Genomic DNA, 12,575 nt, shown 5'->3' on the forward strand with positions numbered 1-12,575 from the left:
CTCCTTTATCATTTCACAGAATCTGTAATGAATTATCCACGGTACCAGCCAAATTTAGGCCTTTTCACCAGGTAAGTTTTGAAAGAATGCGCTACAATTTAATCAAAATATTGGCATGAAATCTTACAAAACTGTCAGAACAGCTTCACAAAATGTAATGCACAATAAATATTTGATGAAAGTAAGGGAATAACTTATATTTTAAAGACTCTTTGCAAAGTAAAAATTACTTTATTCTGGGACCGGAAGAGTACCAATACACAAATACACTGAGTTAGTCGCCAATGTTTACATTCAGTCGGGGATTTGCCATTTGGTCTAATGCCATTTGGTCTAATATCCATTTCGTCTACATCCATTTCGTCTAAACCCATTTGGTCTATATCCACTACGTCCAATAATCATTTGGTCCTTTAACCATTCGGTCCGATAACCATTTGGTCCGATAACCATTTAGTCTAATAACCAATAAGTCTAAAACCATTTAGTCTAACAACCATGTAGTCTAATACCCATTTGGTTCATAACCAATAGGTCTAATAGCCATTTGGTCTAATACTCATTTGGTCTACAAACCATTTAGTCTTACAAGCATTTAGATTATTAATAAATAGACGAAATGGTATTAGACTAACTGGTTATTTGACCATACGAGTATTAGACTTAACGGCTATTAGACCAAATGGGTATTAGACCAAATGGTTATTAAAGAAATATTAGACCAAATGGTTATTAGACTATATGGTTAGTAGACATACCGGTTAATAGACCAAACAATATTAGACTAAATGGACATTAGACAATATGATTATTAGACTACGTGGCAATTAGCCTTTCTGGTAATAGACCAATTGAATATAGACTAAACGGGAATTAGACGAAATGGTATTAGACCAAATGGCAATAGACCCATTCAGTCCAGGGTCCGGAAATCAGCTGTGTGACACAATGTTGTGTAATGTAAAAATAAAATAAAATAAATACTGTATTTGGCCTAACGGTATACGTTTGCTGAGTGAGCAGGTTTCAGTGTTTTGGTAAGCTAAAGTGGAACATCGAACATTCGATCTTAAACCTACTGAATTGAACGCAAATACATATAATGAATGCGAGACGTCTCACCCCAAAACACATTCGCCCCAAAAAGGTTCACCCAATACACAATACATACCACGACCAGTTCGCCCCAATTGACTCACTGTGTAACGTTGTCGAAGTGTGCATGCGACCAATGCCAATCAATACGATCAATCATAACCGTTCCGTCACGGAGATCATTGTAGCATGATTGTAAGCTCAAATAGAATACGCAATTTCTCGCTGTGAAACGCGCTTTTTAGTGCTTTTCTCGCTCATTTTCAACCACGGAAATCTAATGCTGTGCCGGGAAACAGGCCACTTCGAACCTCTCCACTTCCGTTACACGCCAATTCAATTACACTACACTCCCGTGCACTTTCGTCCCCATTTTATACCGCGGGTATTGGGGCTGTTGTTGACTGTTTCCTGGTCGATTGCTTGAAGCCCGGCGTGTATATTATAGTAATGGTATGCTGATTGCTGACGGACTGAAGATTGGTCGATCAACAAAACCATAATGCACGATGATACGCCCGTGTTGCAAAATAAACTTTTGATGTCATATTAGCTTATATTTTCATTAACAATAATTAATTTAATACATGTGTAGGCCTATGTCTGAAATTTAGGCCTTGATTATGTATTTTTTATATAATATTAAATCCTCGTGTAGGCCCTACTTTATTTTACATAACAATATTATGCTTTCACAAACAAAGGATTTATCTCATTTTACAAATCATGTTAACTTCATATTTTGTATGATATAATAAGTAGTGTTAAACATGTAAATTACTTATCGCCAGTATGGCTATGTAATAATTTACATAATATGGCAAAACAAAACATTATATAAAAAAAAAAAAAAAAAAACTCTTGCGTAGTTTTGTGTATTTTTATTTTACCGACTCATTACTAAATAATGAAACTATTAATACTGAAAATATTTGACAAATTTTTCAAAGACAAATGAGCACAACTAGCAAAACAAACGCCAGCAGCAGCTTTGAGATATTTTGTGGGTTCCGTGCTGTGCACTGACTTTTTGCCCAGCGTGTTAGCGGCGGATTATTTGCTGCCACTTGCACGAAAAACGCCGGGTGTGATATGTGTTCAATCAACGGTTCCGTGCACCAAGCACGCATAAAAGTACTAGAACACGGCGTACCTTGCTTGACAAGTCCCGGGCCAGCGCCCGCGTGCTTTACACACTGATGTACGATCGATTGCTTGACAAGTCCCGGGTCAAGTAGTCTGCTCTCAATTTGATTAAGACCCGAGAATTACGGGCCGTGTTTTGTGTTTGCGATTTAAGGCGTGGGAGGCAGTGCCGCAAGAAGAAAAATCCAATTATTTTGTTTGCAAAACTGGTTAATCAAAGATATAAATCTAAATTAATAAAAATATATCTTTAATTAAAATACTATTATTTTGATTATATAATTTTGTATTTTATATCAGATTCATTTATAAAGGACATACTTCTCTAATATAAATGTATTTTTACAATTTTGATAATTGTGATTGACAGTTATTATGATTCATTTTGTTTTTCTTAATTTCTGCAACTTGCCTGTCAATAGGCGTGTTTCTATTGGGACCATTTACCAGTAAAGAGAAAGGGATTAATTCTTCCTGGGCTATCATGATTTATAAATCCTCTTGCTCAAAGGGATAGGTGGGATATATGTCCCTGTTTTTTACACATTTAGTTTTCTTGTTTGATCTCATTCTGCATAAGACGAACTCAGTTTCATCCCATTCAAACTTGCTCAAACTGTTAATCAATGTAATTTGTCAGTTGAGTATACCCGTAATAATTGTTCATCGAAAGTGGTTACTTATTTTATTGAATTCATACTAAAATATGACGACACAGACAACAAAGGTACCATACTGCGCCAATTCACCAATTCAAAGATCTATTTATTTTTGGTAACAAAGGACCACTTCAGATAGGCCTAACTTCCAAATCTGGGTGTTTGATATACCTAGATTTGGAAGGCGGTGTGCACATTATTTATTATTTAAATTTGATTATTTAAATTTGATTTAAGGCCCCCTCCGGTTGTTACTGATAATAGTCATTATCAAATATACATTCTAATGTTAACGTTATTATATGTGACCGTACAGCACGAATGAGCCGTAAATGTCCTCAATTGTATTCTGAGTTACAGTGTAAAATGGGCATGAAGGTCATATTCATAGCTATTTCAATTTGGTGCTACGTGTATCTCATTAAATGAGGTACACGTAGCACCAAATTGAGGTACCTATGAATACGACCTTCATGCCCATTTTACACTGTAACTCAGAATACAATTGAGGACATTTACTGCTCATTCGTGTTGTACGGTCACATATATAGGCTATGTAATATGTTGCATTGATGGAAATGCTAGTATTCAACACAGAATTTATCGGGGATTTTAAAAGCTCTTTAGACTATGCCATAGTCGAATTTTATTAAAAATATGTTATTATTATTCAAGATGACCCCATTTCGTTGAACTCAAAATTATACTGATGTTTATTAAAATTAAAGTATTCAATAGTAAAATGGTCATAAAGAGTTAAAAATATCAGATGATTAGTGACAATGAAAATAATTGAATGCAACACTATCTTGCATAATTATAATGGCTCACTTTAATACTGAACAATTCTGATTTTGGAATCTACCAGTTTATAGATAGCAAACCCCGAAAATCCGACTATGGACTTTGAATTTTAAGCAGAACTTTACCCGGGACTTTGCTCTCTAAAACACACTGTCAAGCATACTTGTTTATTAGAGTCACGCGGTAGCCGTGACCAGCAAGTTTTAAAAAAAAAGACTGATAAAGAAGACTAATAACAGATTCTCCCGCGAGACTATATTTACAGCTAACATTAAAACACTTGACTTCTATTGTTCGATGTTGATTATAAGTAACGCTAAGCTAATGCAGAACACGCTGAACTTCAAAGCTAGTGCCGGTGACTCGAGGTAGATATATAGACTATAGTAGACGGCATGCAGCGTGTGAACAGGAAAAATAATGAGTTATATGAAGTTTAAATGATATCATGCATAAACACGAACAACCTGTATCTTCCAAATATAGGTGTTTGATATAGAGAAGACCTATACTTGCATGCACGCGTGAACAGGGAAAATAACGCTTCAAATTATATCGAATCAAAGCCCCTATCAATAAACACGTTACACAAAATTGTTCCATTAATTGGATTTTTTTACCCATGGTAGGTCCAATATCTTAAAAAAATAATGAATTTGGCCGAGTTCAATGTAAGCTTGGATATTTTGTTTGTTCTCAGAGAATAACTAAATTGAGTATCTCTCATCTCGTGTGAAACATTGTATTAGGCCTATATTAAAGCCACGATTTCTCCGTGTTACGGAAAAACGGAAAAATTAACGGAATTCGGGTTTGCCCACGGAAATTTGAAAATGCCACAAAATAGTAAAAACTGAGTAAAATGTCTAACTGTTGTGTTGATTTGCAAAATAAAACAAAGAAAGGTGATTATTTGGCAGTAATCAAAACCATTAAACAATCCATTTTAGCATTAATTCTAGGCCTACTACAGTAAAGGGTAATACAAAATACACTTATACAACATGTTTGTTTTCACTTTTCAGTGCTTTATATTGGAAAATGGAAAATCACGGAAATTGTCCAATTTGTAACACAGAATTTTGTAACACGGAGAAATCATGGCTTTAGCCTATATTATGTTGTAAAAGAATTAAATGGGAAATAATTTATGTGCGCAAAAGTAACATTTTCCATTTCCGCGCTCAATGTTTATACTGCTTAACGAAGGTGAACTTTATGTGGGGTGCGTGTGTGGGGGCGGGGTGTGGAGGGTGTTATTGTTAAAGCGTTTAGTATGGCGTCAAAAATCCCACTCCCTACATTAAAAGTATACAGTACCATGCATGATGATATAATAATGTATGTAGGCCTACGTTCAGACGCATGCTGCATGCACTGCAAGACACCATTAAATCTTTTGGCTGCCTGCAGATCTGAACATAATGGGATTTTTCCCACAAAATGGTCTTGGCCCGGGTCTTGGGAGCAAAAAATTGGCCTTTTGCTTGAAAAAAAGAAGGACATGTGGGTAAAGGAGCGCGTTACTAATAATATTTTGGCAAAGGATAACCAAATTAAAATTTGACCGAAATCTTATTAATAGACCTACTGGGCTTTAACCAGTCTTGCAAACAAAATCCCAACTTTTTCTTCTTCGCGTGCCTCCCGATATAGGCCTACGTCACAATTTCAAAAAACGGCCAATAATTCTCGGGGTAGTAAAAACATACTCGATAAAATAGGTAAGTATAAAAAACCCCATATGGATGGAAAAGTACATGATCAAAAATAAAATGTTTTCATAACATAAACATAGTCAGCTCAACTGAATCTCGGGGCTGAATCACATGGGTTTCTAAAGAAATTCATAGCATTACACGTTTATAGCACCAGCCAAATTGTTACAAATACTCAACGTTTATTTAAAAACAGCACTGCACAGTTGACTGCATACTGTCTACTGAAAATACAAATTGTATTAGTTACAAACAATGGATTGTAAAACATGACAAATTCATAAAATACATAAATACATTTTAATGGCATAAAATTCATAGAACACCGTCAAATTTGTTTACAAAGATATAGGCCTACAGTAAATAAACAAATTAAACAACACAATGTAAAGTGATTCAATAATTTTATAATAATTAAGATATGATTAATATTATACTAGTACTATTAATAATAATGATAGTTATTTTTATTGTTATCATAAGAAAATAATAATAATACTATAATTTTTACTATAATATTAATTATGATTATATGAATAGGTCGTATTGATTATTCCATAATACATGAATATAAATGCAAACAATTGGAAGTTGTATTGATTGACCATACGACCGCATGCACTGCACTCACAGCACTTTACAGTTTACACAGTGAGTCAATTGGGGCGAACATGTCGTGGTATGTACGTGTATTGGGGCGAACTGGTCGTGGTATGTACGTGTATTGGGGCGAACTGGTAGTGGTATGTACTGGTGTGGGGCGAAACGTCCTGACACCCATATAATACATAATGTATAAAATTAAAAGAAACAAATTATTCCCATGTTCCATGTTCACTACAAAAAGGAGCCCTTTGGGCGAAACAGACTGTAGTGAACATGGAATAATTTGTTTCTTTTAATTTTATTTATGACATGCTCTCCTTCATAGGATTGAGCACTCTTTTTCATGAAAGAAGAACACAACTTGATGTATATATACATGATGTAGTATTTTGAAAATAGCGATGAAGCCAGCTGTCGTTCATAACATTTACGTAACAAACACTCATTTGTTGCATTCGTTAGTTTCATATCTGTATCTGTATCTGTAGCAATACTGCTCAACGCTTCAAGTGAAGCCAGACGAACAGGAATAGTTGTGCGCATGCGGATTGCTGTTTATTGGAGTTGCTTTAGGTAGTTGGTTGCTTGGTTCTTGAAATCTTTGGAGTCTTGTATCGTGGTGATGTGGTAGGGTAGCTTGTTCCAGTCCTGTACTGTCCTTGGCCAGAACGAGTACTTATAACAGTCTTTGTTTGCGGTTATGATTTGATATGAGTTCTGGTGAGAGTGCCTAGAAGGACGTTGGACCGGCAGAAGGAGGTCGAAATCGACCGGCAGGGGCAGGAGACCCTCTCTAGCCTTGTGGAGGATGGTTAACCTATTGGCTGTTCTACGATCTTTTAAAGAACACCAATCCAGCTCCTTTAGCATGTTAGTGACGCTACTAGTTCTTTTGTGGTCATTCATAACAAAGCGCGCTGCGCGGCGCTGCACCATCTCAATTTTGTTACTTAGATCTTTTTGGTGGTGGTCCCACACTGAACTGGCATATTCTATGTGGGGACGCACAAGTGACATGTAGGCATTTTGTTTGATTTGCTTGGTGCAAGAGTACAAGTTTCTTCTAATAAATCCTAATTGTCTGTTTGCAGATGATGTGTTGCGGTGAATGTGATTAGACCATGAAAGATTGTTGGAAATCTCAACTCCTAGGTAGGGATGGCATTTTGTCTCTTCTAAAATGCTGTCTCCCAATTTGTAATCAAACATTTTAGTCGAACGTGCATGGGTGATCCTCATGACGAAACATTTTGGATATTGAAATGTAGTTGCCAATCATTCTGCCATTTGACAAGTGTGTTTAAGTCATCCTGGAGTTGATCATGGTCATGATTGTGAACTATTTGCCTATAGATAACACAATCATCGGCAAAGAGCCGGACTTCAGATTGTATGTTTTGTGGCAAGTCATTGATATATATGAGGAATAGCAAAGGTCCTAGCACCGTGCCCTGGGGAACGCCAGATAACACATCTGTCCAAGCCGAGTGTTCACCCCGACAACGACCCTCTGTTTACGGTGCATAAGGAAATTTGCTATCCATGTGTGGATGTTGTTGCGGATGCCATAGTGTTGTAATTTAAGGAGAAGGCGATTGTGTGGTACCGTATCAAATGCCTTGCTAAAATCCATAATTACAAGATCAGTTTGTTGTCTGTTATTTAGTTAAAGGGCCAGGTCATGTGTTGTTAATAAAAGTTGTGATTCGCATGAGTGGTTGCGTCTGAAGCCATGTTGTTTTGTGGTGAGAACAGAATGTTTATCAAAATGATGCATGATGTGTGAATGGATGACATGTTCTAAGACCTTGCAACATATGGCTGTGAGAGAGACGGGCCTATACATGTAGTTCGAGGCAGCTGTTCGGTCTCCTTTCTTGAAAATTGGGCTAATATTGGCACTAAGCCAATCTGATGGTAGTTCGCCAGACTCCAAGGATCTTTCGAAAATCATACATAATGCCGGGGCTATCTCCTCGGCTGCAACCTTGAGTATATAGGCAGGAATACCATCAGGCCCTGGGGCTTTGTGAATCTTGATGTTCTGTAAGAGTTTAATGATGCCCTCTTGTGAAATTTGAATGTCTGGTATTGTGGGATAATTGCTAGGTCCTAATGTTGGTAATGTGTCATCTTCATTGGTAAAAACAGATTTGAATTGGTCATTGAGAATGTTAGCCTTAACATGGTTGTCAGATTCCAGAACACCTGAGTTTGATCTCAGGGTAGATATGCCAACAGAGTCGGTCTTCAAATTCTTCATGAAGGACCAGAACTTTTTGCTGGAATCTAGACAAACAGAGTTGATAAACTCTCTGTGAGCCTTCCTCGTAGCTTTCTGAGTGGCCTTGCGCAAATCATGGAAGCGATCAAGAGATTCCTGGTTCCCGACTTTCTGTTTATGGTTAAACGCACGCTGTTTCTTTTTCAGCTGTCTCTTAATATTCCTCCCTATCCAAGGTCAGATTGGCGCTTACTGACCATGCGAGTCGGAATGTGGGAATCCATGGAATTCTTGACCGCTTTCTCAAAGTCAACCCATAGGTCACTCACAGAGCACGATGAAGGATCACTAGAAATCAGAGTATCACTAAACTGCTTGAGATCATTTCTGATGGCACTGAGGTCAGCTTTCTGATATAGAAAGACCTTTCTAGGCTTGGTTTTAATCACCTTGGGCCTAGAGCTGACTATGATCATGGGGATACCGTCATGATCACTCAACCCTGGGATAAGTGAAAACCTTTCAACCAGGGTTGGATTGTTGGTGAAAAATAAATCAAGGATGTTTTTGCCTCGAGTAGGTTTAGTGACCATTTGCTCAAGGCCAAAGTCTGCAGCAATCTCAAGCATGTGTTTGGAAAGTCCAACATACTGGGAATTAGGGGTGACACTCTGAGAATCCCAGTCGACTCGGGAAGAGTATAATCGCCAGCAAGCCAGATATGGCTACGATTAGATCTTTTGATCTTGCTGAGCGAATCCCTAAGTTGGTCCATGTACTCAGTGGTGTTACCAAATTGATGCGATCGATAGAAAGCACCAACAATGATCTGTTTCATCCCTTGGACTGAGATAGAAATCCAGACAACTTCACAGTTTGAATCGAGATCAATTCTGTGAGTGGCGATGAGGTCGTTCTTAACTGCAATCAGAACTCCCCCTCTAACAGCAGAACCAAAGTCACGGTCTTTTCTGACTATTTGGTACTGTGGTGGGAACAATTCACTACTATTAATGGAGCAATCCACATGGGTTTCTGTCCCTATGATGACATCAGGGTTATTGGTGTCTATGCAACAAGCCAATTCAGAAATCTTGCCCGTATACCTTGAAAGTTGATGACTAACACTTTCAGGTTACTACGCTTGGCTGACCTGTTATTATTGCCAGGAGTAGTACGATTAATATGAACACCACTGGTCGCTCTAGGCGAGGATGCCGCCAGAGGAGGGCTTTTTGGCCCAGAGCTATTACAACTGGCGTGGCTAGTGTTAGTTTCTAAATCAAAATCAGTTGACAAAATTGAATATGAGTTGGACACGGTGACATTAGATGTACTAAAGAATGAGTCAGTAAAGTTTGGCAGTCCACACTTAATACAAATCCAGGAGACGCTGCAATTGGCAAGTGCTTCGTAAGTTGACAGGTCCATGTTCAGGCAATACGAATGGCACCATTCCATGCACCCGTCGCACCCTAGCGCATGCTGATTCCATTTAACCGCTTTGCTGCAGATCATACATGGGAATTTTGGTGTGTAGGGACCTGGATTGGGATGTAAGTCACCTGCCCGCACGAGCATCAGTATGGAAATATAACACAAGGTGATCTTCCACGGCCGATTACAACTCGTAATCCTCAAAGATTGGGGTCCTGTGTTGCTTAGGACTCCCAATAGGGCCGGAAGTGGTCAAAATAATTCTGACTAACTAAACTGATCTCATTTGACATTGAGGGTTGATACTGAAGAGTATCAGGCATATGTTCCATCCAGGTTTGGTGGATCTGTAAGCCAAATCCAACAATGAATAATAAAGAGACCAGAACAATGTCAGGTCTCATGGTGCGAGCAGGGAGTTTTCACAGCAGCACTAGAGAATTAGGCTGATGAAAACTAGCGTCGGGGATAACTACGCTCACGCGATCTTTTAAAGCAGGATTAGAATGTGTAGTGATGACACTACACAGTCAACCAAAACTTGGCGCATGCGTGGCGTACCTGACAAACTTTACCCTCGGCTTCGAGCACAAAATATTTTAAAAATAATAAATACACAATATATAATATACAATGGTATGCATAGATAGTAACACAGGAGCCCAAATAAGGCAAGGCAAATCAATCATGCGCGCATGCAATTATCGTACAATAAGAGCGCTTGCAATTATGAAATGCAATGAATGTCACAAGAAATATATGCAATTAGCACGCAATTGAGCAATATAAATATGATTAAAAATATATGGCAATATGACAACGCCGATGGCAATGTATACATGTATGATAATACAGTATACAGAATTTACATGTACAATACAAAACATGTAAGTCTGTCTAGCAAATGACAGGAAGGATTTTAAAATTCAAACAATCCAACTTACAATATCAATCAAATCAATGGAGCACGACTAGCGCAAATTTTGATGCGCATGGCTGCACGCACAGCAATTGTGTTATGGTACAAAAATATAAATACATATCATTGAACAGTGACAGCGCCAATTGGCGGTGTATACATTATATGAATAAATACAGCAAACGAATATATACATGAGATAACATTAACAGCAAGCAATTGCCGATGGCAATGTGAGGACAACAATTAATCCAGCTTGCAAGTTACAATAATATTAAGCTAGCACTAACGCATAATTGGCGCACAGACGCTCACAAGAATCAATATACAAAGTAATTATCAATAAATAGAAAAAGCGATAAATATACAGGTATGTATAATCATGATAATGAAGATGCAAATCATGAAATGTAAACATGGGGTCATACATTCATGCAATCGACAACATGAAGAGGCATGTAAACACAAGCATGAAAATGCTCAAAACAAGGCATATGAGAGGACAACCTAACCCCACCGGTGTAGAGTTTCTCACAACCACCGTCCCGCGGTCCAAGGCACTACTGGTCTAGCCCGCCATAGCTAGCTAATAGGGTTTAGTTGGATGAAGAAAACCCTCGTTGACAGACTGACTGTCACTGACTGTAGGTTGTAACTCAATGTCAAAATGGCCGCTTTTGGGTCAGATGACTACAAAACTTCAACACAGATTTTTGGTGATATAAAAGTCTTAAACTACCAACAACCCACACTACTTGCTCAATAGATGTTAAATGAGCAAATCTGGAGAGAGTTTATGGATGGATGGAAAACATAAACAGGGATTTTGATGGATGTAAAATCCCACGACCTCCAGGTCTGAAAAAAGCAAACCTCCGTCGACGCATGCGCACCAACCAGCCACTCATGATACTGTCATGTTACTTGCCGCTGAGCGGCGTGATGCACACGCATTGCATACAAATTGCTCGAGAAGTCTAGCCACAAATTTGCTCAGCTCACTGTTTACTGAGCTTCACATTCGAAGCTATAGTGAAAATTCCAATTGAATGAACGCAGCTGTTAATAGCGTGACGATTTTTTGTGTACACTGCGCGATGTACGCCAGCATGTGTGACTGTGCGTGAGTAACGCAGTAGTGAATCCAACCATGCCAATGCACTCGTAATTGGTTAACTTTGTATCCAAGGTCGTGCGTTCGCGTTGTAAGTTGAAATGATACGCGATATAGGATCGCAGTTTGATCGAGTACAGCTGTTGAAAGCTGCGTTCATTCGATTGGAATTCTTACTATAGATACCATTTTTTGATTTATACGTTCGAAATCTAGTTGGATTCGCTGCGCTGAAGCATGCCACTGTGGAAGTTCAGAAGTAAACACAGCCGATCACGATGGTTGTTCGCATCAAAAATGTTGGACTTTTCAAAATAGGCGGTCTTTTCGGCTAAGCTTTACTATACCCTACCACATTTGGCCGTCGCCGAAGCTACCCTAGTTTTAGCCCTGCTACACCGACGGCGCGAAGCTCGATGATAGGATTACTTTGAATGATGTATGGATTAACTCAGTGCAATAAATAAATCACTTAATTCAGCAAATTAAATAAACGAACAAGAGAGATTCAAAACAACATTGTAGTAATTTAATTAATAATGCCACTAAATGATGAAGAAGAGGAACATTAGTAAATTTTAAATTTAATTAATATTCATAATTAATAACTACTACTAGTATTTGTTGTCTTGTCCTGTCTTGTCTTGTTCTTTATTGTGGACTTTAACAATGACCAAGATCTGGAATGATATAATGGTATAATGATATATAACTAACTGTAACATACTATACAATAACGTACAATCCTCTATGCCCCCAAGTCCTTGAGTGTATTATTTTAGGTACCTGGATAATGAGCACATGTATATCAAGGACTGAGAAACAACTTAGCTAAGTATTTACAGTCTTGAGG

General features: G+C 38.0%; 1 protein-coding gene across 2 annotated transcripts in view; it reads left to right on the forward strand.

Annotated features, from left to right (window-relative positions):
- The first annotated feature begins 6 nt into the window (after window positions 1-6).
- LOC140149026 (uncharacterized) overlaps window positions 7-12,575 on the forward strand; it is a 28,933-nt gene continuing 16,364 nt past the window's right edge. Inside the window, exon 1 of one of the 2 annotated variants that reach the window (XM_072171171.1) lies at window positions 7-71. The gene's annotated coding sequence lies outside the window, so the exon portion shown is untranslated. Of the gene's footprint in view, window positions 72-916; window positions 1,038-12,575 lie in introns of those variants that run through there. The other variant, XM_072171170.1, reaches the window with a different exon arrangement.

This window comes from Amphiura filiformis, chromosome 3, assembly GCF_039555335.1.
Source record: "Amphiura filiformis chromosome 3, Afil_fr2py, whole genome shotgun sequence".
Lineage (NCBI taxonomy): Eukaryota > Metazoa > Echinodermata > Ophiuroidea > Amphilepidida > Amphiuridae > Amphiura > Amphiura filiformis.